This window comes from Rousettus aegyptiacus, unplaced genomic scaffold, assembly GCF_014176215.1.
Source record: "Rousettus aegyptiacus isolate mRouAeg1 unplaced genomic scaffold, mRouAeg1.p scaffold_m13_p_3, whole genome shotgun sequence".
NCBI lineage: Eukaryota > Metazoa > Chordata > Mammalia > Chiroptera > Pteropodidae > Rousettus > Rousettus aegyptiacus.
Genome location: NW_023416306.1, coordinates 56,390,341 through 56,413,994, shown reverse-complemented (window position 1 = coordinate 56,413,994; position 23,654 = coordinate 56,390,341). Strand labels below are relative to the sequence as shown.

The following is a 23,654-nucleotide window of genomic DNA, read 5'->3' as shown; positions in this document are numbered from 1 at the left end:
AGAGAAGTGAGTATACTCAAGTGAAAGTACTATTTAAGGTTGGAAGAGCTGTCAGCTGAATATGTTCATCAGAAAGGCCTGATGGACACCCCATTTGCTTTCACTTAAGGAATATGTTGATGAGACAGGCTTAGGCACCATTAAGAAACTCAGTGGCGGCTGATGGTAGGGGATGCTAGTAGAAAGCTGGATTTACTGAGCAGTAAGGATGATAGTTTTCCAAGTAATATAGGCCAGGTGGTGACACTTGAATAAGTAACAATATTTCTATAGTGAGTGGCAAGATTAGAGTGTCAGTTTGGTGGAAAGGTTATAGAGATGGTTGATAGAATACAGTGGCCCTAGGGGTAAAATTGATGGAGGGCCAACAGGAGCTTTGCTCAATGTATACCATCAAAAGAAATCAAGAATGGATGATAAGAAGGCTGAACTCAGGAAACTCTCTTGCCTCGTCTCCAGACTTTGAGACAGATTTTGGATCTGGAGCCTGGAAAGAAATGCCAGGTATCCAATAGAAGCTGAAAGAGGATAAGATTAATCTTGGTTCATGTATGGGTCAGCTCAAAATGTGAGTGCAAATTAAAAATGAACCGTGGCTGCATTATAGTCCCATTCAGGGGGACCTTATTGGGGCCATAGTGAGAAGAACCCCTTCCAATGAACTCAGTGTCTAATGGTCTACTTTCTCATCTATTTTATGTGGTAGTAGAAGTAGCCTAAGACAATAAATATATACATACTCACAGATTGAGTGAATGGATTGGTTGGTCAATCAAGGGCTTGGAACAAAAAATATTAGTGAGGGTGGTACAAAATGATCTGGCGGAGAGACTTGTATTGACCTATGAAATGAGTACAAAGAGTAGATTCCCTGTATCACATGTTAAAGCCTCCAGAAAGCAGCCACCAAGGAAGAAGCAATAAGGAACTAAATAGGCTTTACCAGTTGACATCAGTGAGCTCTTACTTTAACACAATGGATTCATGAATGGAGAAGAAACAAAGAAGAGGCTCTTTATCATCTCAGTACTGTGGACTCCCACTCACCAAAGCTGACCTAGCTACTTCTGTCTAATATCTAATATATCAGTAACACATTGTTCAGATCAAAGCTGCTGACAATCCTTTGCTGACATTGGTGGCAGGTTGATTACATTGGAACCTTAGTACTCTGGAAGGGACACCATTTATCTTGACTAGAAATGTCACATATTCAGGTGTGAGTTTGACTTAGTCATCATTATAGTGTTTGGTGCACCAGCAAAGAATCCCATCGTCAGACCAAAGGACACTTTTCAGCAAAGGAAGTGATATGGTGGGATCTGTCTATGGAATACCACACCCAGAAGCTGCCAACCTGATAGACATACAGCTTGGCCTAGAGAAAATGAAGCACTATTTTAGAGATGATACCCAGTAAGAATAAAGCACCATCTACGATACATTATCCACTCACATCAATGATGATGAGATGTTTTGTTTACATGAGTCCAGGGATACATGTGAGTGGAAGCAAAAGTGGCTAGGATTCTCTGGTTGTCACCTCAGTGATTCACTTGCGAAATTTATACCTTTTCTCTGTGCAGCCCTGAGATCTGTGTATTTAGAATTCTTGGTTTTCAAGAGGGAACACTTCCATAAAGTGCACAGCAAAGTCTCATTAAACTTGAGGCTGTAGTTGTCATCTAGTCACTAGGGCTCCTTATGCCAAGTGACAGGCAAAAAACAGAGTCATCATTAGGTGGAGGTTAGGAATGTTAGGAGTGCAGAGGAGTGTATCTTTTGTACTCAAGTGATCCACGGAGCATCTCTTGGTACTCCTTTGCCCAAGGGATAAGTGCTGCAGCAAAAGTCTCAGAAGAGCTTGGAAATCAGGGACTCAGACCTTTTGGGGATGAGGTTCTGAGTCTCCTTACCATGTGAGCTATCCAGACTAATAGAGCTTTTAACTGAGAATAAGGGGAATTTAGAAAACATGATAAAGAAGGGCATGATGAGAATCAGTTGCAACATTGAGACCAACTGCAGTGGTTGGAGATGAAGTTTGTTCGCTTCTTTAAGTTACCCTAATGAAAGAGATCAACCAGAATCCAGGATTTGCCGTTCTAAGAGCTTATTACATGAAGCAAGTGGGTCTGGAAGATGCCAGAGGTAGACTGAAGTGAGTGCATTACTCAGGTTCACCTTCAGGGCTGAGGCACGCATCCCCAGCTGCTGGATATGGTAGCTCTAGGCAATCAACTGAAACCCTAGCTAGGTATTTTCCTTGGCCAAAGATAGTACCCTTACTCGTAGTCCTCTTTATTCTCCACGTGCAACCTCCATTTAATAATTGGTCATTAAGTGGTATACAAGTGTCTACTTGCCTCAACGAGAAAGGGTATTTCAGATTCAGAGCTTTCTCTAGAATAACCTGTGACTTCTATCACCACTGTGTGTGGTTCAAATCCTTCCTTTGCCAAATCCTGCTGCCTTTGTCCATCATAATACTGGGAGCCCCTTTCAATAAACCTCCTATATGCATATATAAGAGTCTCAGATTTTGATTCCTAGGGAACCCAACCTATGACAAAAGGGTATGTATTAGAGTAAAGGCTAGGCTGTTATGTCAAAGACATCTAAACATAAAATGGCTTCAGTAATAGAGAATATTATTTCTCTTTTATATAGTAATCTGGATAGTTTAGGCTGTCAAGCAACTCTGATTTATGTGATTATTCAAGGACCCAGGTTCCTTCCATCTCATCGATTCACTACTTCCTTGAGTGTTGCCTCATTTGATTGGTTGAAACTGTTTTCCCACTATGCCGCAGGGCATGAGAAGTGGGAAAAGAGCATGCATATTGATTTAAAGTTAAGGTACACTTTTTTTTGCTCACATCAGGACTTAATCACGTGTCATGCCTAGCTACTGAGGGTGCTGGGAAATGTAGTTTTTAAGTTATATGCCTATTCTGAACTCTGTTATAGAGGAAGGAAAGACAGGTTTTAGTGTACAGGCCATCTAGTACAGATGAGGAGGCTAGGGTGGGAAGCAGAAATTCTTTCAGATATATAGATAGAGTGCTAAGCTAAGGTGTTAGAAGTTTCTTCCGAAAATTGCGGAAAGCTAATGATTAGGGCAGCAATTGGATAGTGAATAATTTGCAAGAGAGAATTTTATTGTTAGTTAAGCCAAATACTATATTACTCTTCATGTGGAAATACTGTTTTGTCATGGCATCTTTTATAAACAGATGTGATCTCTTGTCTCATCATAGTTGGTGTTTCTTTTCCTTACCTTCTCCTTACCTGTGGGAAAAATAGATGTGGTTCTGTCGGAACAACCGTGGATGAGTTGTTCTTAACCTATTTTGAAAGAAGGATGAACAGAGCGGTTTTCTCCTTATTTCCTATAAGCACAGAGGCAGGGTCTAAGGGTGAGATTTAGGGTATTAAACCAAAAAGTATAATGGCATCTGTTAAGAGGTGGAGATGGGGTAATGTGGAATAAAGAACACTAGAGTCTTCGGGTCTAGTTAAGAGATCTGAGCTTGGCCTCATCCTGACTTGGTCTCCAGATTTATGACTTCCCAAATTTCTTGGCCTCTCTGGCATTTACTTCTGAAGTAGGTTATTTGGCAAAATAATCTAGAAGTTCCCCTTCAGCCTAAAAACTTACTTCAGTTTGAATTGACCTTAAAACTTAAGTTTGGGACCAGGCAGGATTGGAGCTCAAGACATGTTTATTGAATTTAATTAAATATTTGATTATAATTTTAGCAAAGTGAATCAATGCTCGACCTTCAGTCCACAGGGAAGCCCACTCCCTAACATCACAGCAGCAGCAATAATGACAAACAACAATCTAGTGAGCATTCTGTGATCTCTAATAGACTGTCTGAGGAGATGAGTTTTATTTTTATCTGCCTATTCCAGATGCCAGTTCTACTGATTGATGAGCAAAGGGAACATTCCAAGAGAAGGCTTCTGAACAGACAGTGGTCACCTGGAGTCTATCTCATACATACATCACAAAGGTCTAGAGATAAAAAGTATACAATGGAACATCTAGAGCGCTCTTTTCCTCATGGGAAAAGAATTATGGGAGATTGACATGTAAACTAGGAGCCAACCAGATAGTTCTGGGTTGGCATTCAGCCTGGGAAGCAGAGCACATTCTCAGTTTCACGCAGCTGCCCTAGGAGTGACAGACACATTTCCAAAATTTTGGACTTGGTTCATGGAGGAAGAAAAGTGGTTACTGTCTGCGATGGCAGTGGCTTAAGGAGATGAGGGCAGGGGTGAGAACTGTGGCAGAATACAACAAACTAAGCTGGAAATCTAGCAGAACACCAAGACTCACATTTGCAAAAAGAATTGCATGACCTCTTACTACCACTCGTGACCCTGACACCTCAATTTCTACATCTTAAAAAATAAAGTAGCACCTGCTAAAAGTTCAGTCTTAAGTGCATTTAGTAAACCCTAGCTGTCAGCTGAAGGGCAAGACTTATATATTTGTGATTAGAATCAGTGGGCAGAAAGGTGTGTGCATAAACAGGCAATGCTTTGATGGCAAATCCTTTCTTTCAGATATTTTTGAAGGGCCGAGTTACTTATAAAGTTGTATTTCCCCTGGATTAGTGGTCACATCAGCACTTAAAATGCTACTGGGGGAAAGAACCAGTATCATGTTTGTCTTTAAATTGGGAGACGTAGGACACCTGGCCCTCTGTTAATACTGGGGCACTGTACAAGAGTCAACTGTGGCACAATACAGTTCTTATTCTGAATCGGAATCCATCTGTACTCTACAGTAGGAAGACAAAAGAGGATTGTTAGCACTTAAAGGCACCTTGACAGAGTCATACCGTTTGACTCTTTTATTAATTGCCCCATCTGCTAAGTGAGAGCTCTCTGACACAGGTTGGTGCAGGACTCTTAAGGCCCTTAGTCTGCTTCCTATTGGTTCCACATGTGTTTGTGTTTGTTCTCAGTAGGCAGAGATTCCAGAGAGAAAATGAACCACTGCAGATCGATTGCAGTATCAGTCATGCAGAAGACATGGTGAAGCGTGCCATTTGATTTTGATCTGGTTTTAACCCTTGCAAGACATTGCCTTGGCTTCTTGGCTTTTATTTACCTCGGTTTTTGTTTGAAGTCTCAGACACTAAAGGGAGGAGAAAAGGCAGTACGATAATGCTCTCTCATTTTAGGAAACAGCATTTCCCCTTTAAGTCCTCAAAATCTTTTAGTTTCTGTCTGGAACAGAGCAATAGAAAAGCCAGGAAGCATTAGTGTGTGTGTGTGTGTGTGTGTGTGTGTGTGTGTGTGTGTGTATGTGTGTGTATGTGTGTGTGTATGTGTGTGTGTGAGATTGCTGCTGTGAAAAGATATGCCTTGTTTATGTAGACAGTGATAATTTCCAACAAAAGTGCATTGACAGCGCCGGCAGAGTCTGGGCCTAAACTGACAAAAGACAGACCAACCAAACTCGGTGGTTTACTTAGGCGACCATTCTTCTCAGTATGATATGTCTTTGTCCTTCTCTTTCTTATTTTGTTTTAAAGAGATTCAATGAGATCGAGTTAAGGATGTGGTGTCTATTTCAGCCTCGGCATTGCAATTTCCGCATTTAGCCTGGATTATGTTACAGCCATCATGATGCCGGGATATTTTTCTATGTACAAGTTGGAGATAGAAGAGAGAAACAGGAAAGGCGTGGCGTCTCCTCTGAAAGTTTTTTTTTTATCATGGGAAGTTGCTTGTGTGTGTGTGTGTGTGTGTGTGTGAAAGAGAGAGAGAGAGAGAGAGAGAGAGAGAGAGAGAGAGAGAGAGAGAGAGAGAGAGAGAGAGCGAGTGTGTTAGTAAGTGAGTAAGTACTGGGCAGCCAGACAAAGCTTTTGCCCCTTGATTTTGCTCCTTATCTTCTCAGTAAGGACATTTGAGCTCCCTGCTGTTTCCTGAGACTCCAGGAACTAAAGATGCAGACCTCGGAGAGAGGAATGAGCCCTTATTTCATTATACAGTGGGGAGCCTGAGGTTCAGGAATGACTTAGTACAGCTTTCTTGTCAGCCCCTGAAATTTCATGTTCTGCTCTATGCCTCTGTTATGATTCTGAGCCCTGCTCTGCTGATTTAGGCAGGACTGCCCCTCTCCTAACCTGTCTTGTGTGAGAGGGAGAACTGTATCACTTGGGACTTTTAGAAAACATAGTCCAAATTGACTTACATAAAAAAATGTTTTTTAAGTTCATAGAAAAGTGTGGGACAAGAGTAGGGCTGGCATTGGTCATGGCTGAATTGGGGAACTCCAATGTCCTCAGGAGTTCATCCATTTCCATTTTTGATTCATCTCTGCTTTTTCTAATTCTGGCTTCTTTCTTAGACTCCATATGTTGGCATGATGACTGCATTAGTCCCTTTCAGTTTCATGTCTGGGTAGAAAGAGAACTTGTCTTTCTCCTAGTAGCCCCAGAAAAATGTCTCCCTGGGTCTGGCTTAGATTCGTTCACATGTGCAACCATGAACCAATCCTGTGGACAGGAGAAGGCAGTTCTCTGGACAAGACTGAAGTTATTGTGCTCTTAAAGCTGGAGTAGAAGTCAACCTGAAGTTCGTTTGGGAGAAGGTTTTTTCTCAGAGAAAAATCTGGGTACTGTTATCAAAGGAACAGGGAGCAGAGGCTGCCTGTCGAAACAACGGTCCACAAATTATCAACTGTAGGAGTCTTAAATGTTTATAGGAAAAAAATGGTAATTTTGTTAATCAACTCTATAAAGTAAATAAGTATGAATATGTATTGTGTGTGTGTGTGTGTGTGTGCGCGCGCGCGTGCACGTGTGCATATGCTGGTAAGGATGCTGGTCCAACACACTAATTTTGGAATCAGATATCCTGGACTTAAACTCTAATCCTACAGCAACTAATTCTTTGACTTTTTGACAAGTTACTTACAATTTTGGATTGCTTTAGATTTATGCTACAAAGATTTGGGGTTAGATTAATCCAGCATGACTTCTAAAGAAATAAGTACTTTATTAACAGCCTTATCGGTCTATTTTTGTTTACTAATGCCACAAATAAAGATGATATTTCATGATAATTTAATAATTGCTAAAAATCTTTTGATGTACTCTCAACTAGGATTTTTGAGAGCTGTCCAAAATTCTGCTTTTTCTAATTTAACCACTGTGTTTCAGAAGGAGAAACTGCTTTTTCTTCCCTGATATATCTTCTCCACCGTCAAAGAACCTTCTGAGGAGAATAAGTTTCGTTTAAGTGTACCCAGAAAGACTGTGTATATATGAAGACTGAGATGATGTGTCATTTCAGTGAAAACATCTTTTGCTGCATTAAGCTTTCCCTGCCACAGGAATCTATTAGTCCACAAAACTTTCACCTTCCCACAAATGTTTCAACAGCTGGGACTCAAAGTCCCATTCAGAGACAAATGTGTGTACCACATTTACAGTCTGAAATTCAATCTTGAAGCATCACTTGATTAGAATGAACATTATGGTGCTTTGTAATTCTTTTCATTTAAATCGCAGCCAATAAATTTATACCACAACTAATCCCCACCCCCAAAGCATATTCAAAAAGGCTTAGGTTAATACTATTTTAACTAGCTAACATCTAAATATTACCAAACTTTTTAGGTGCCCAGGGCATGTAGCATAACTCTGTATTTACAGGGGTGGCACACAAGTACACACACACATACATGGGAAATCACACACATACTTTTGTGACTGTTAGGAACACATTTCTGATTTTGTTCTTAAAAATATGCTTCAATAGGTGTCCCTCTATCTCAAGTACCATTTCTGTGAAGTAGTTAGCACAGTGCCACATTATAAGGAGCTCAAAAACATGAGTTATATTAAAATGATTATAGTTATTATGTGATTTTAATTATTAAACAGTATCTTTGGTAATGTTAGTTCTGTTGGGTTTTTTATTTTTCTATACTTGGAGATATGTGGGTCTCACCCATGTTTATAGATCAACCACTAAGACTATCTCACTAACCCAAAGAGAGTGAATGCACTTATTATTATTCTTGAAAATTAATCTAGAATAAATACACATCTTTTGTGGATGTGGATGTGTGGATCTTTCCCTGAAAGTTCCAGTTAATGGGCGCTCTAGAGAAGTATGGTTTTCACTGAATGGATCCTAGCTTTGATGAGGCCACTCCTTGTCTTACCTGCTCTTTTCCTCCCCCTTTTTCAAAGGATACATCATTAACGTACCATGTCATTGGCTTTACATATCAGGTTAATAGTTCTTTGTTAGCTTCTACCTGCCAGAATGTAAGCTTCATGAAGACAGGAATCTCTGTCTCTTGTTGAGTGATGTATCCCAGGCACCTTAAACACTATCCCTAATGACATTTTTTTTTTTTTTAAATAGTACAGATTTATAGTGTTTCTGTCTGGGATAAGAGCAGCTCTGTTTCAGGTAAGAGAGGGACCGAAATGTTGACATTGGCTAACCCTTCTTAATGGCCACCACATACATATTATGAACTTTTTCCTACCTTGCTGCAATTGGGAATGGGCTTCTATTCTGACCTGGTCCTTGTGGGGTTCAGACTGCAGAATGAGAAAACTGACTGCACAAATTCCTGTGACTTAAAAGCTACCTGGTGTATTGGTTGTGTAGTGGGAACTGTATAGATAAGAGAGGAAAAGTTCTATCATGTTTTTGATCACCCACACTCAAAACTTCTTCCACTTATGAATGTCATATTCATCTCCTCTTTCTGGGTGAACACGGCGGTCTACTGATGCTTCCTTTCCTGCATCTTCCCTATACCAGTTTATCAGTAAGCAGCTGTCTTGCACATGATGAAGCTCTAAAATAATGGCAGCTTAACTAGATAATGGTTCACTTTTTCTGACATAAAAATAATGCAAAAGCAGAGAGTTGGTATGGTGGCACTGTGGGATAATCGGGGATGCAGGCCTTTGTCAGCTCTACTGTATCTGTGTAGTCCTTGTCCTTATGATCTAAGATGGTGGCTGAGTATGATTGTGTATATCTGTGCTCCAGATTGGAAGGAGTATGAAAGAACAAGGAAAAGAGAGGCAAAAGAAGCTCCCATATAACAGTTCTGTGTAATTTAATGGCCGTAACTTAGTCTTGTGGCCATAACTACCTACAAGGGAGGTCTGGAAAGATAACTTTTATTGCAGATGGTCATACGATTAGAAAAATTTGGGGTTTCTATTACTAAGAAAGGAGGAAATGGATACTGAGGTAGCCAGTTAGCATTCTCAGTTCGAACTATCTTTATAATAGTCATTACATAGAGCTTGGTTATTATAATCACTTACTAAGTGCCTCTAGTTTCTTTTCTAAAAGTTTAGAATGCCACCTTAACTGTTTTAAGGAATATTCTCTTCATTTCACTCCATTGCTCAAAACTTTAAATGTTTCCCAATTAAGAGTTGGATAAAGTCACTAGCCTAAAATTTCAGGAAGTGGCATTGTATGATAGAAAGAATTAGGCATAGAATACCACCCCGCAAACAAGACAAAACAAAAAATAAGAATTATTTCTTCTCATGGTCGTGTGTGGGCTGGTTGGTTCTTCTGCTGGTTTCACGTGGGTTCACTTATGTAGCTGCATTTAGCTGGAAGGATGTCTGAACTGGAAAGTCCCAGACATTCTCGTTCATAGCTGGCAGTATATGCTGCCTATAGGCTGTGGTACCTCAGTTCTTCTCCGTGTAGCCTCTTATCCTCCAGGAGGCTAGGCTAGCTGCCTTATCTTGTGGTCTTAGGGTAAAGTTTCAGTTGACAAAAACTAAAGTTGCATGTTCTCTTAGGACTTAGCCTTGGGAGTCATATTATTATATCATTTCTGCCATATTTCTGCCAGAAGTTCCTTCCTGGTTCAGAGGATGGAGAAATAGATTGTACTTCTTCTGGGAAGGAGAGGTAAAAGCATCTGGAAAAGAGAAATTCTTTCCAGGACAGGTAGAATTTGTGGCTTTTTTTTTTTCCCTCTCAATTTACCATAGTAGCCATGTGATCTTAGAAAAACTGCTTAACATGGCTTAAATCTCAGTTTCCCTATCTGGAAAATAGGGATAATAAGCACATCTATGATATTTTGAGAAATAAGTGATATTAGGCTGATAAAGTACCTAGAGCAAAGACATCCAGTCAATATTAATTCTAGCAAGTTCTCCCAAATCTCACTATACATCCCATTGATGTGAAAATTGAGCTCCTGCTTAACTCTTCATGGCCTCTGAACCCCACCCCACTACCTGATGTACCTGCTCAGTGGTTCTGCAATTTTCTTTACCTGATAGATTTTTTCCCTTCACTTCTTAGTCTATAAAACTTTATCCATATTTTAGGATATCAAGGAGTCTTGACTCCTCTGGCTATCTTGATTTCTTAGCTAATTAAATTCTAGCATAGCTGGTGACTTATGCCACTATTTAGCCACTTGATTATATGGGTTCCTATGACTGTTGATTGTCATATGGAGTTATTTTATATTAACGATCTTTACCTTTTAAAACTGTATGTTATCAATTACATTATAAACATTTAAAAGATGAAGACTGTAGGATAGAATTGTGAAGTAACTCCAGTTTTTGTCTTTAATGCTTACGAGCTGAGTAGGCACAAGAAAATCACATAACTTTTCTATACCTTAGTTTCAGAATCGTTAAAATGATAATATTCTGGGCCTGCTTAGCAATGTTTTGTAGGGCTCTTATAAGATGATACATAGGGATGCTCTTTAAGCAATGTAAAGTAACACAAATATTTGACCCATTATGATGTATTTAATAAACATTTATTTAATAAATACTAAATAAATATGAAATACAGGAAACTAGATCTATTGGGTTCATTTGTGCAGGGACATGAATGTTCTTTTAATTTATTCCCCAAAAGGAAACCAGAATACCATGGTTTTGGCAATATCAATTTGATGGTTCCAGTTGAATGACTCTATCATGTACAATTATAATTCCATTTTTAAAATACAGTCCAACAAGAAAAGACAGGAGCAGAGGTCCAATATTATTCTAAAGTAGTTGCTGTTATAGTTTCTTTCAGAGGGAACATTTTGGAGGAGCCTAAATTTTGGTTATCTGTTGCCTAGATAGTAATGTGGTTACAATTGAATTAACTTTTAAAATATATTGGAAGAAACTCGTTTGGCACTACAGGAAGGTCTCATCCTACTTTGCTACATGAAGCACTACGTGAAGATCTCCCATCCTAGCTCTAAGGAGGATAGATTAAGTCAATCAGAACGAGGATATAATTGAAAGATTCTAACTTGTCAGGTTCCATGCAAAACTGTTACATGCAGACCTCCAAAGAATTGGCTGTTTATATTAGTTTTAAGTATTTCCAGGTACATAGAACTATGGACTTTCAGTGTCTATTACATGTGTCTTCAAGAAGGTTGTTTTGCTGTTGAACACCAAATTCTCAGTGAAATATGAGACTTTTTTTTGTGCTAAATGGGAATGGTGAACAGCTGGTCAGTGTCATTTTTATGACGATTTTCATACACATGAATTCAGATGATAAGTTGTCCCTCTTATTTTCCTTCATCCCAGCTTTCTTAACCTTGCTAGAGAAGTTCTGTTTTTCTTTCTAAAAATCATTTTTATTACCATTTTCAGGCCTGAGAGAATTCAGGCCACAAACTAGACAGAAAGATCAAGTAACTCTTGGCCAGTGTTGGTAATGACATTACCCCTCGTCTGTCCTTTGTGACACTGATTGTAATGTGTTCAGGCATCATATATCTTATTGTTGATTCAGATTCATGTCATGTACTGTAGCATATTTCTTCCTTCAAAAAATGGTTCCTCAGTGTTTTTCTTTACATATTTAAAAAGTAATGCATGTTTATTGTTTGTTATTAGGATATATAAATAAGCCCACAAGAAAAAATAAAAATTACACACAGTCACTCTATGGAGGGATATCGTTGCATTAAGATTTTGGCTTCACAGCCTTCAGGACAGAAAAGTTGGAATTCTCAATCCTCTATGGCAGCGTTGTTTTCTTTCTGCCACGGACCTCTCTCTATCCCATAGGAGACTAGCTGTGATATAAATTAGACAGACATGGCCCTTGGTAATGGAGAGGTGGACTGACATGAAATTGAGTATTATCAAGAAATAAAAAAATATTAAACCAGATTCTCCAAATCTTGGAAAATACATATCATCTCTGCTGGGGATCTTGTAAGAATTAAATGATATATATATATTACATAAAATTGATAGAACTTTATATATGTATTACATAAAATTGATAGAAGTTTGTCTGGAATGTAGTAGGAGCTGAATAAATGTTTTTAGTTGCAATAGCTATTTTTCTTATTGCTGTTATCATCATCATCATTAAATGCTTCCCGTAGGTTGGGCCTGGCTCTAGGCTATGGGACTCTGTAGTAGATCTCTGCACTCCAGGACTTCTTGGTTTGGTAGGAATGACAGATGTGTAATTCTGTAAATGTAGTCACCAGTAGATCTAATGCAGAACAAAACACACACACACACACACACACACACACACACACACACACACATCTTTATCTCTATTAGCTTCTTAACTTCCTTAAAATACCTAGCTCCAGTCTTAGCTATGCAGAACACATCAAGCTTTTTCAACTACTCTTTGGTTATTCTCTTCCCTTCTTCAATAATTTATCCACTTCATATTTCATAATTTTACTCATCATTTCATCACTATTGAACACTTTCATGAAGAAACTATTCAGGGCCCTACTATGTTTTTCATGTCATCTATCATCGACTTTGTCAGTCATTCATTCAAGAAAGAGGCTCTTCCCTTGTTTACTCACTTCTGATGGCTGTAATTAAGAAATGGTCCATGACTCTATGGCATCTACAATCTAGCACTAATTTTTTTATGACATCAAAACAAAAAGTGAAAGTTGTTAAAGCCATGAACAAATTGATCAATCTGGTTGTCAACTTTAAGACAATTTTCATTGTTGGCTTTGATTTGGCATCCCCGAAGTTTCCTGCAAGTGACTTGCTAGATCTCTTTTGAGAATTTTCTTCAGTTTGAACCATTTCTACTCTTATGGCCATTTGAAAATGTGCAGATTGATGGAAATGCAGCATGATCTACACTTTATCTTTTCTTCAATTCAATTGTGTCAGCTATTACATAATACAAATCAGGAAAGGGAAGCAGTTGAAGAATTGAAATGAAATCCACATTTATTTTACGGTAAACTCTTCTCTCTTGCTCTGACTCTCATTTGTTCTTTCCCTTGGGATATGTCTGTGTTAGTATGTTTATAAAGAGTGGCTGGGATGGGGAGTGGAGTGGAGAATGGTGGAATGCGTGACCAGAGAATCGATGAAAACTTAAATGTAGTTAATTCATTTTATATATGGAGTTCATCATGTCTATGCACATATATTATTCTATTTGATTTCTACCAATTTATATCAGATAATATATGGACCTCACTTAGAAAATGAGGAAACTTAAATGGAAGAGGATGATTAACTTGCCAAGGTCACACAGCTACTGAGTGGAAGAACCAAAGTCAAAACTATATTTTTCTTAACTCCTAAGTATGTGTTCTCTTTACTCCAGTAGGCCCGTTTTCCAAGAAACAAAGCCCAAACCTTACAGGATATGATCTCTTGCATTCTCTAGTGTGGTGGTTTGCACATGGAAGGTGTTAAAAAAATGTATGTAAAGTAGCTTGGAAGAAAAAATAGGGAAAAAAGTGTTTTAAAAGATATCCATTGATGAGGCATCCAGGGAATTGAGAAATCCAATACCGCAGGTGGGGAAGTCCAAAGCAATTACATCTGTGAGTGTTAAAAGTGTGTCCTGGGCTTTCTTTCCCTGCCGAAGAAGGTTGTTTACAATAAGAGAGATTGTTCCGGTCTGTACCAAGGAGCTTGTTAAGGGTGACAGACAGGTTTGTTGCATGAATGTGTACTCCAAATTAGATGAATGGTGAAATTATGAAGCAATCAAATGGCATAGCTTTTAGCAGACTACATTGCCCTTTCCTGCTCCCCCTAGGCCTGTTAGCATAAAAGAGGCTATAAAGATAAAGTGTACAATATCATTCAAGTCTCTGAGCTCAACGAACATGGGCAGCAGGCAATTTATGGCAAGCATCTTCAGGTTTGTTCAAAGCCATTTTACCTGCCTCATGTGCTGACTAAACCCCACTTCTTTTTCTCCTTGCTAGGATAATATTTGAGTGACTAGTGTGAGTTAGAAAGATGAGAGAGAATCACCTAGTTCATCTTGAATTTTCCTCCTTACCCTTTCTTCAGAACCCTCAGGGGAAAGACAGGTAGGCAGGAAAAACTTCAGCCCGGCATGGAGGAGTGAGTGACAGGGAAAGATGTTTCAGGGCACTAAGATCAGAGAGGCGTGTTGTCCTGAGAGAAGCTGAAGCTTCCAATAAGGGAAGAGGTAGGGTGGTTTGTGTCTACTTCTAATTCATCCATCTCCTTTGGGAAGGGAAAGGAAAGTGCTTGTTTCCATTATGGGGGAAGGGGGTCCTGGGCATTAGGGAACAGAGGTGAGGCTGTCAAAAAAGCACCAAAAAAAAAAAAAAAATCTTGAAGATTTGGTGATCCAAACCTCTCATTTTAGAAATGAGGTGCAGACATGGTAAGTAACCTGCCTGAGGCTGCCCAGCCTTTTATACTCAGTTCTGTGCTGTTTTCTCCACAAGTATTTTGGGTGGTGGTTGAAAGATATCTATATATCTTCTTCAAGGGGATGTAACTCAGAAGCCTAATATGTAAACAAGAAAGATGCAAAACTGTTCTGGATGAGGGAGGGAGTAACTGTGTGGCTCAGTGGCCCTGGAATCCAATCCTTCTAGCTTCTCTTTGCACCTGTGGTCTTGGAAGACCAGCTTCTGAAAACTCAGGGCTCTGAGGAAAACTGAGCACAAGAATAGTTGAAGTTTTCTTCTTCTTCTTCTTCTTCTTCTTCTTTAGGCTGCGTAGGAGGAGGGCAGGAGGACTGTCTGAATGAGGATCGTATTATTCTATCTCTTCCTACTCATCCTCCTCCTCCTCCTCCTCCTCCTCATCCTCCTCCTCCTCCTCTTCTTCTTCTTCTTCTTCTTCTTCTTTTCTTCTTCTTCTTCTTCTTTTTTTTTGCTAACCCACTAAAAGTCATTTTTACCCCTGAATCTTCTTATTTCACCCCATTAAAACATGTTTCTTCTTATTAATGTCACCTTTGCAGGGGCTGGAGCCACATATATGGCTTAGCAGCCTTGGCTTACTTCGATCTTATTATCCTGACCTGAAAGCTACAGAAACAGAGACTTTAAGAAGTTAAGTGACAGCTAGAATATGACAGAGCTGGGATCTGACATGAGATCTGTCTGCTCCAGAACTCATGTGCTTCTCTTAACCATGATGCTGTACTTCCAGAACACAGGGTGGGTCTACAGTTTTGAAAGTTGTCTGCTCTACATCATTGGATGTTTTTTCCCAGGAGGGGAAAAGGGAAATTGGTCAAAGTGAGGACTAAGGCCTCTTCTACTCTATTGTTCTAGAATTCAATATAGTTTATGGTTTTAAACTAATAATTCACTTAAAAAGAAGAGAGCTTGTTTCCCCCCCAAATATGTACTGAGATTCTTGAGGACATGGTCCATGACTAGGAGTTTTTGCATGAGTCTTCTTTTTACAGATCACTTACAGTACAAAACCATGTAGAGCATCTTTTGTTCTTATCTGTTCATTATCTCCCTCATGGCTACTTACTTTATAAATTTGATCTTTGGCTTTTGGGGGGTCTGTTTTATAGAGGTTAGTAGAAATAACAGTCAAACACCTCTATGTGGTGCCAAGTCTTGCTCATGTGGGAGGTATGCCAGTTTGCAGGAACATGTTGCATGGTTAACGGTGAAGCCACCTCATCTCATCTCTACAGGAGGGATGGGCGTTTCCTGGCACAGCGCTATCCTGGGACAAAGTCCATCATACAGATGCTCAGCCCACAGAATTGCAGACTCCAGAATAGTTGGTAACATCTGCTTTGTTTTGTAAAGTCCTCCCCATCCATTCCATTGTCTCCATTTCATAAATCCACATTTAGAATAGGCTTTGGAATTTGATAGGCCCAGTGGAAGTGTGGGAGATGGTGGAGTTTAAGGCCTAGTAACCCGGCCCCCCCACCCCTCCATGGATGAAAGAGAGGAATGCTGATTACTGTTGAACTTAGCTGTTTGCTCCCAAGAAACAGTGATTCATTTATAAAACTGTGTGATTTCTCTTGCAGGAAAAAAATCCAAACCAAACCCAACTACTATTTTTAGAGAATTTTTTTTTTTTTTTTTTTTTTTTTAAATGAAAGGGCTCTGAAAGTAAACCTACCCAGCCAGGAAGACTAACCGTGAGCTTTCCAAATCTATCCACTAAAGTAGGAATTTGAAAGCCCCACCACAAATTGCTTTTCACTTCAACCAGGATGCTTATTATGATCCCCTGGCTCCACTCTGCTCTCCTATTACTTACACATGAATTTAGTTACCCTGTATTTTAATTACATGTGTAGAGCGAGTTTTATGTTCTCTTCTCTGACTACTCATAAACTTCACAGAGATCACCAAAAACCATATTGTTCTTAAAATAGCCTTTGTCTCCTATCCTTACCGTGATACCAAATGACACTCTCTCAACTCGGTCCTGACTTGTATAAGCACAGTAAGAACCCGGCAGGCATGCCCTTCTAAAGTATAGGCTAGTTTGTGTTAAGCTTGTCCTCGGCCATGGAGCTCTATGCCTAAAACATATCATCAGACACACATGATCAGGCCCAAGCTGAATTTTGGTGGAATCCTTCAAACCCACAGGTTACCAGTATTTGAGTTGAAACCCTGGGCATCAGGGTGGTGTATATTTTGCTTATTAGCTATGATGAAAAAACAATGATTTCACATGCTTTCATCCCCTAGATATCTTATCCCCTCTGTTCTATGCCATGATTTTGTAGTTTGAAATCCGCAGGATGTACCTTTTGTAATTATGTGAGAATTGTGATTTAGGCTGACTTGAAAGTCCAGTATCAATCTTAGACATCACAGAGAACTTCACATTGAGAAACTGTATAAATAAAGCATTCTATATTTTATAGTGAGGTTATACTGTTACAATTACCCTTTCCCCCATTTTGCTCAAGATTTTTTGACTGCAGTGAGAAGCAATATAATAAAAATATAAATCAATCTCTGGCCACATAATAACTGCTCAAGTGTTCTTACTGCTTGCCTAAAAATACAGAAGAAGAATATTATCCCTCTAGCAGATTGTTGATAAATTAGACACTAACGGTTATATTTCAGGTGATGTGGCTGTAAGTATGAGTACTGATTGTTTTCCTTCCTGAAATTTCACTAATTATAACATAATTCATCAATACAATGTTTTTCTTTGAAATTCACATAAACGAACCAGCTCAAAAGACTGTTTTAAATAAAGGAGTAATATCACATTCCTGTATTTTTTTAGAAAGCAAGCATTATTGACCCAGCTGAGTGCCGCTGGTGGGTAACGGGCTAGAGTTCTGCACTCTAGGGTTCTGAAGTGTTTCTCTAATTCACTGTCACTCTCTGGGGGATGAACATAATGATGTATATCTCAGACAACCCAGGAGTCATAATGAAATACTTGTAAACTGGTGGTGAATCTTGGAATTTATCCTCATGTCACTATACAATTAGATAGAAAGAGAGAAAAAATCCAATGTGTCCTTTTTATATTTTGTGTAAGGTCACCTGTGACTAGTTTGCAACCTCTTCTCCTTTATCCCCAAATCCATGACTTTGACAACTTGTTTGGTTTTTGTGTATGAGCTTGTGAATATTTTCAAATTCCTGGGTCTGCAATGGTAATTCTTACTGATGAAATATCTTTGGAAAAAAGGAATTCAGAATGAAAACAGATGTTTTAAAATTCATGTGTCGAACAATAATTTTTCTTTAAAATAACAATAAAGTCCATAGCTCAATGTCAGAGAAGCTCGTAGCAGTGGTTCTGATGAAAAACACTTGGGTATTTCTCGTAGGGCATATCGTGGCAGCAGAACTGTTGATGACACCCTAAGATGAGTTGAGTTATGGACCTTAGTTAAGTAACTGGTTATCTAGTTTTCTTTTTCTCTGAGATTTGTTGAAAAGTCTCAGTTAAATGAGCATGAAGGTTTCCAGGTATGCATGTGAGGTATGTGGAGATTGCCCACTGTTTGGAGAGTTGCAGACTGGAGACCATATGTGCAGGAAAGCATGAGCTCTTGCAGTGTCCTTAGCTGCACATTCTGGATAAGGGCTTAGAGTTGTTCCAGAGCCTCTTCCTTTTGTGGTTGCTTGGTTCCTAATTTTGGTTTCTAATTGTACCAACCATATTACCACAAGCCCACAGCTATAAGGTGGCACTTAGACAAAAAGAAAAAAGTCTGTCAGATATCTCATATTCCTGTTAGATAGGTTAAATGATTACATTATATATTAACCATAGATTTTGAACTTGCAAAGGAATTTATTTGCCATGTGTCTTATTCCTCCCAATTTCCCTCCATACTGCTCATTAACCAAAACACCCACATTTCATGGATGAGAAAATAATTCAAAGAATCAAAATTACCTGCTCATATTTAAGCAAGTAGTTTTTGCTTTTATTTTTTCTATTTTGCAGGAAGAAGAGGGGTCAAATTTGGTGTATACTAAAAATATCAAGAGCTAGAAAGCACAGTTTATGTAATTTTTCAGGGTGTTGGTAGAAAGAACCTATAAAACACATGAGAGCTCTTCTAGCGCTAAGATTCTGTGGTTTTTGGTTGAGGCCTGAGAAAACCAAAGTGAATTTGGCAAGAGGAGAAAAAAAAAAGCAAACCAGAGGGATAACTGCATTGAAGTAAGACATCTTAATGGACAAAAATGAAGAGAAACCTGGAAATAAAACCCCAATTTAAAAAGATATAATACTCAGGAAAAGTAGACATGGTTCCTATTCTTAGAAAATGGTGGTGGTGGTGGGTGGGGGGAGTTATAAAGATACTTAAGGAAAGAACTGAAGAAAAGGAATTAAAATAAAATTGAATTATAAACTTGACCAATGGAGATTAAGGAAGAGTAATTTTTAGGTCCTAAGTAGAAATATAGATAGAACTTTGTTAGGGTGAAATTTTACTTTGTTTAGTGTCTTCTGAGGATTTCTGTTTAAAAACACCATAAGTACAAGATAATTTAGATATAATAGGTGACCAGAGGGATTTCTTGGAGTTATCATTTGAATGATGATGAAATGTTTGATCCTGGAGAATAAATTGCTAAAGTTGTTTATAAACATAAAATGAATTATGTATGCATTATTTTTCATGCTGGCCAAGCTAAGGGTAGGGTACATAAGATAACGAATGCCTCATATCCTTCCCCTCTCCACTTTAGTTATACACGATGGCTCTGTGGATGCTATGGAACCAATAAAGTCAGAGAATAAAGAAAAACATGGAGAAATATTACTAACACAGAGATTGTTAGGAAGCTTGAAACACTCTAGTTAAATTGTGGTAAAATCCAAATACATGATTGTCTTTACTCATGAGACAGATTTGCCTATATCAGAGTATTCTCGCCACCCCCATCCCCACTCTCTAAGTGTCTGACCTAATATTTTGATATGAGCTAGGAATGGGTTGACATGTATAACATTTCAAACCTCACCCCATATTAAAATCTCATCCCGATAGTTTTGTGTGGATGAAGATGTTGGTCATCTGTCATGTGAAGTCATTGTACACTGAGCTTTACTTATGTTAATTTCTTTACTATTCACAATAATTTGTTGTATAGGTATTCTTTTCATTTTGTTGATGAAGAAACTGAGGCTCAGAGAATTAATATAACTTGTTCAAGGTTACTCAGTCACTAGGGTTTGATCGAAATGTGTATGACTCTGAAATATTGAGACTTTCCAAGTTACTCATTGGAGTTCAAGAAATTCAGGAAAGACTCTGAATCCGATATCAACCATTTTCAGGGTATTGATGACATCTCCAAGCAAAACATTAACTTGTCTTCGAAGCCACTTGTTAGGAAGCTGTTTATATTTGGGCATCCAAGAAACACTTTTCTTCTACTAACATCTTTTCTTCAGTGGCCTCATGTCAACAGAATCATATAAATGAATATGAACTTATTTTTTAAGACTTCTCTTCCAAAATCTTTTGAATCTATCAATTATTGCATATGTGGCTGTAAAAAAATTTAGAAGAATAAACAATTCAAGGCCATAACAGTTACTTTCTTAACCGGTGGTTAAATCAGCAACATAAGCACCACAACAAAGCCTCATAAAATTGCAGTTAGTATAATCAGAGAAATAATTTCAACCTTTGTGTATACTCTGTTTGTTTTAAGTAAGAAACAAGGCATTAAAAGTACAGTGCGTGTAAATTGTATTTTACTGCTGAGGTTTTGTACCCCAGAGCTGACAAGGAGGGATCTGAGGAAATAATAGATTGAGAGGTGCTGAAATGTAAGTTATCTTCAAAGACATTCTGTTGTATGTTAGGAGGCCATGCATTTGCTGAGATATCTCCTCCAGTTGCTGATAAACTCAGGAAAGAGGAAGAAACATACATAGTGTCTCTCTGTGGCTTCACGGCCTGACTTAGAACCATAAGCAGTTATAGCTGGAATTCTCCCAGCCAACTCCCTCATTTTAGAGATAAGTCCTGGAGAGAGAAAGCAACTTTCCCAAAGCAATACAGTTAGTTAATGGAAGAGATGAGACTAGAAGCCAGAACTAATGGAGGCTCCTTTCAGTGTTCATTTGGATTAGCATGGTGGTAGGGATCCAAGGTCGAGAAAGCCTGGGGAGGCAGTGCGAGTAGCCTGTGATTTGAAGGCCGATCTAAAACAGACACAACTGAACTAACAAGTTTATAACAAGTTTCAGTGCCACTAAATTAGAAGGGGCTAAGTTATTAACCTTGCAAATAAAAATTATTTATAAGCATTGACTAAACTTGACCTTAAGCCAATCATGTCTTTTCATTTCCCAGCATCCCAAGAACACACTCACATACACATACACACATGGACAAAAAGCGCCATTTCAGACTCCTTTCTGTGAAAATAGGACTTAGAGACACATTGTAAGAAGTGTTGGTAATGGGATTTCCAATAAAACTTGTGTTTTTTAAAATAAAACATAATTTGGTGTAATCACTCACTTTGCAGGAAAAAACTTAAACGATGCATAAATAAGAAGGATTTTGCTTACATATTAGACATGTCAGAGGTTAATTGTCTCCCATAGCTTGGAATACAAACCCTCTATTTTCTCAGAAGGCAGTGCGGAAGACTGTGCTGCCTCCTGATGCTTTCAGGGCTCCTCCCTTCCCGGGCACATTTGAGGATTGACTCTTCATCCTCTGAAATTAGTCTTGGCCATTATAAGATTCAGCTTGGACAGTGAAGTGAAAGATGCAATGTTATGTGTCACTGAGGGGACTCTTAAGAGCCAGTGTGTGAGTTTTTGTCCTTCCCCTTCCCTGCTGCATGGACCAATGGCTGCTTCATTAGCCCAGGACCTGTCAAACTGATATGACACAGAGCAGAGCATCAGTCAGTCTGAGATGGACATAAAGAGTGAGAGACAAATAATGCTTTGTGGTTTCAAGCAACACAGATTTGGGGATTATTTGTTACCATAGCACAATTAGTAATCCTGGCTAAGGGTGCATTGTTGATAGGCTCACACTTTTCAGTAATAATGACATATTTTCTATAAATTTATAAAGACTAATAGAAGTTTGCATGTATCCTTTGGAGGAGTGGGAGAGGTCAAATGTTGTTTTTCTTATTGTGCCCAGGAAAAATCACATAATCAGAATATCTTCTATTTGGATGGCGCTTTCATTTTTAAAGCCCGTTCTCAGAAACAACTCTTTATCGTATATCTGTGATGATAGATAGGTTGAGTGAGACATCATTTTTTTTAGAAGAGGAAACAGATTTAGAAAGTTTAAATGACACGCTTATGACTGGGAAAGTACAAGTGTACTGTGTTCCATTCACTGTAATATTCTGCCTCTGGTGTTCAAATAGGTTGAGAAAAGTTTTTAGTCAATTCTCTTGTGGGGCAATGGAGATTTGGAGGAGGTAGCCAAAAGCAAATATGTCGTACTTTGGGAAAGTTGATCAAATTTTATATAACCCTATCTGCTGTGTGCTTACCATATTGCTTGGCATATGGCAGGATTCAATAACTATGACTATTGTTTCACTTTTAATGGAAGCCATATCCTTTCCCTCCTCATTCCCACTTTGGTCTCTATCTTACCACCTAAATTCTTCCCTGAAACAAATTTGCTTGATATTCCTCAAAGAGTAGACAGAGACTGTTATCCCACAGTTAAAATGAATACCCCCTATGCTATTGTCTGAATGTTTGTATCCCCTTAAAATTCACAGGTTGAAATCCTAATGTCCAATGTGTTGGAATTAGGAGGCGGAGCCTTTTGGGAGGTGACCAATGAATGAGATTAATGCCCTTAGAAAAGAAGCCTGAAGGAGAGCTCCCTGCACTTCTGTCATGTGAGGATTCAGTGAGAAGCCTGCAATTCAAAAAGGCCCTCGCTCAACCATGCTGGCACCTGATCTTGGACTTCAGCCTCCAGAACTGTGAGAACTAAATCTCTGTTATTCATAAGCTTCCAAGTCTGTGGTATTTTGGTACAGTGGCCCAAACAGAATAAGACACCTTGGTCGACACTAACATCTAAAGTTCATACTAGGAGTAAATGTTGGCTGTGGTAGGCTGTCTCTAAGACAGCCCCCAGGAGTCCCTGCCTTTCTTGAGTAAACCCCTCTCTTTGAGTGTGAGGTGGACCTGATTCTAACACACAGAATGAGACAGAAGTGATGGAATGTCATTGTCAAGAATAATTATCAAATGACCATGGCTTCTCTCTTGGGGAGTCTCTGAGTCTTCCCTCTCAGACCACCAGCTGCCATGTCATAAGGACACTCACACAGCTTATGGAGAGATCCATGTAGCAAGACACTGTGGCCTGGAAACAGCCAAATGAGTGAGCTTAGAAGCAGATTCTTCAGCCTCAGTTGAGCCTGACATGACTGCAACGCTAGCCAACAGCATGATTACAACTTCTTGAGAGACCCCAAGCCAGAGGCACTTAGCTAAGTTGTGCCCAGATTCTTGACCAACAGAAAGTGTGAAACTCTAAGTGTTTGTTGTTTTAAGCCTCTAAGTTGCGGGGTAATTTGTAATGTAGCAATTGATAACTAATGTAAAACCAAAACTTTTGTCAAAGGTAGGCTTTAATGGCTGAGGACCTCAGGTAGGGTGGGACAAGCTCTAGAAAGAAAGTTGCCTGTAAAGGCATAGTGGTATACACAGGACAATGTTTGCTTAACTGTCACTTTCATCATACATTTTTTTTTATCTTAATTTTTTAGGTTATACGAATATAAAAGTTATATTTGAATGGCTTATGAAAGCTGAACAAACCTAATTCAGCTCTTGCACTTGATAAAATAGAAAAACCAAGATCTGGATGGGGTGTCTTAATGTGTTCCATGTCACAAAATAACAGTCATATGCTTGGATTGAAACCCG

At 38.8% G+C, this 23,654-nt stretch overlaps 1 long non-coding RNA gene across 2 annotated transcripts in view; it reads left to right on the top strand.

Annotated features, from left to right (window-relative positions):
- Window positions 1-23,654, top strand: part of LOC107517029 — an 89,842-nt gene that overhangs the window by 32,488 nt on the left and 33,700 nt on the right. For both annotated transcript variants that reach the window (XR_004956244.1, XR_001598418.2), the window contains exon 2: window positions 22,490-22,699. This is a non-coding gene — a long non-coding RNA (uncharacterized LOC107517029). The remainder of the gene's footprint in view (window positions 1-22,489; window positions 22,700-23,654) is intronic.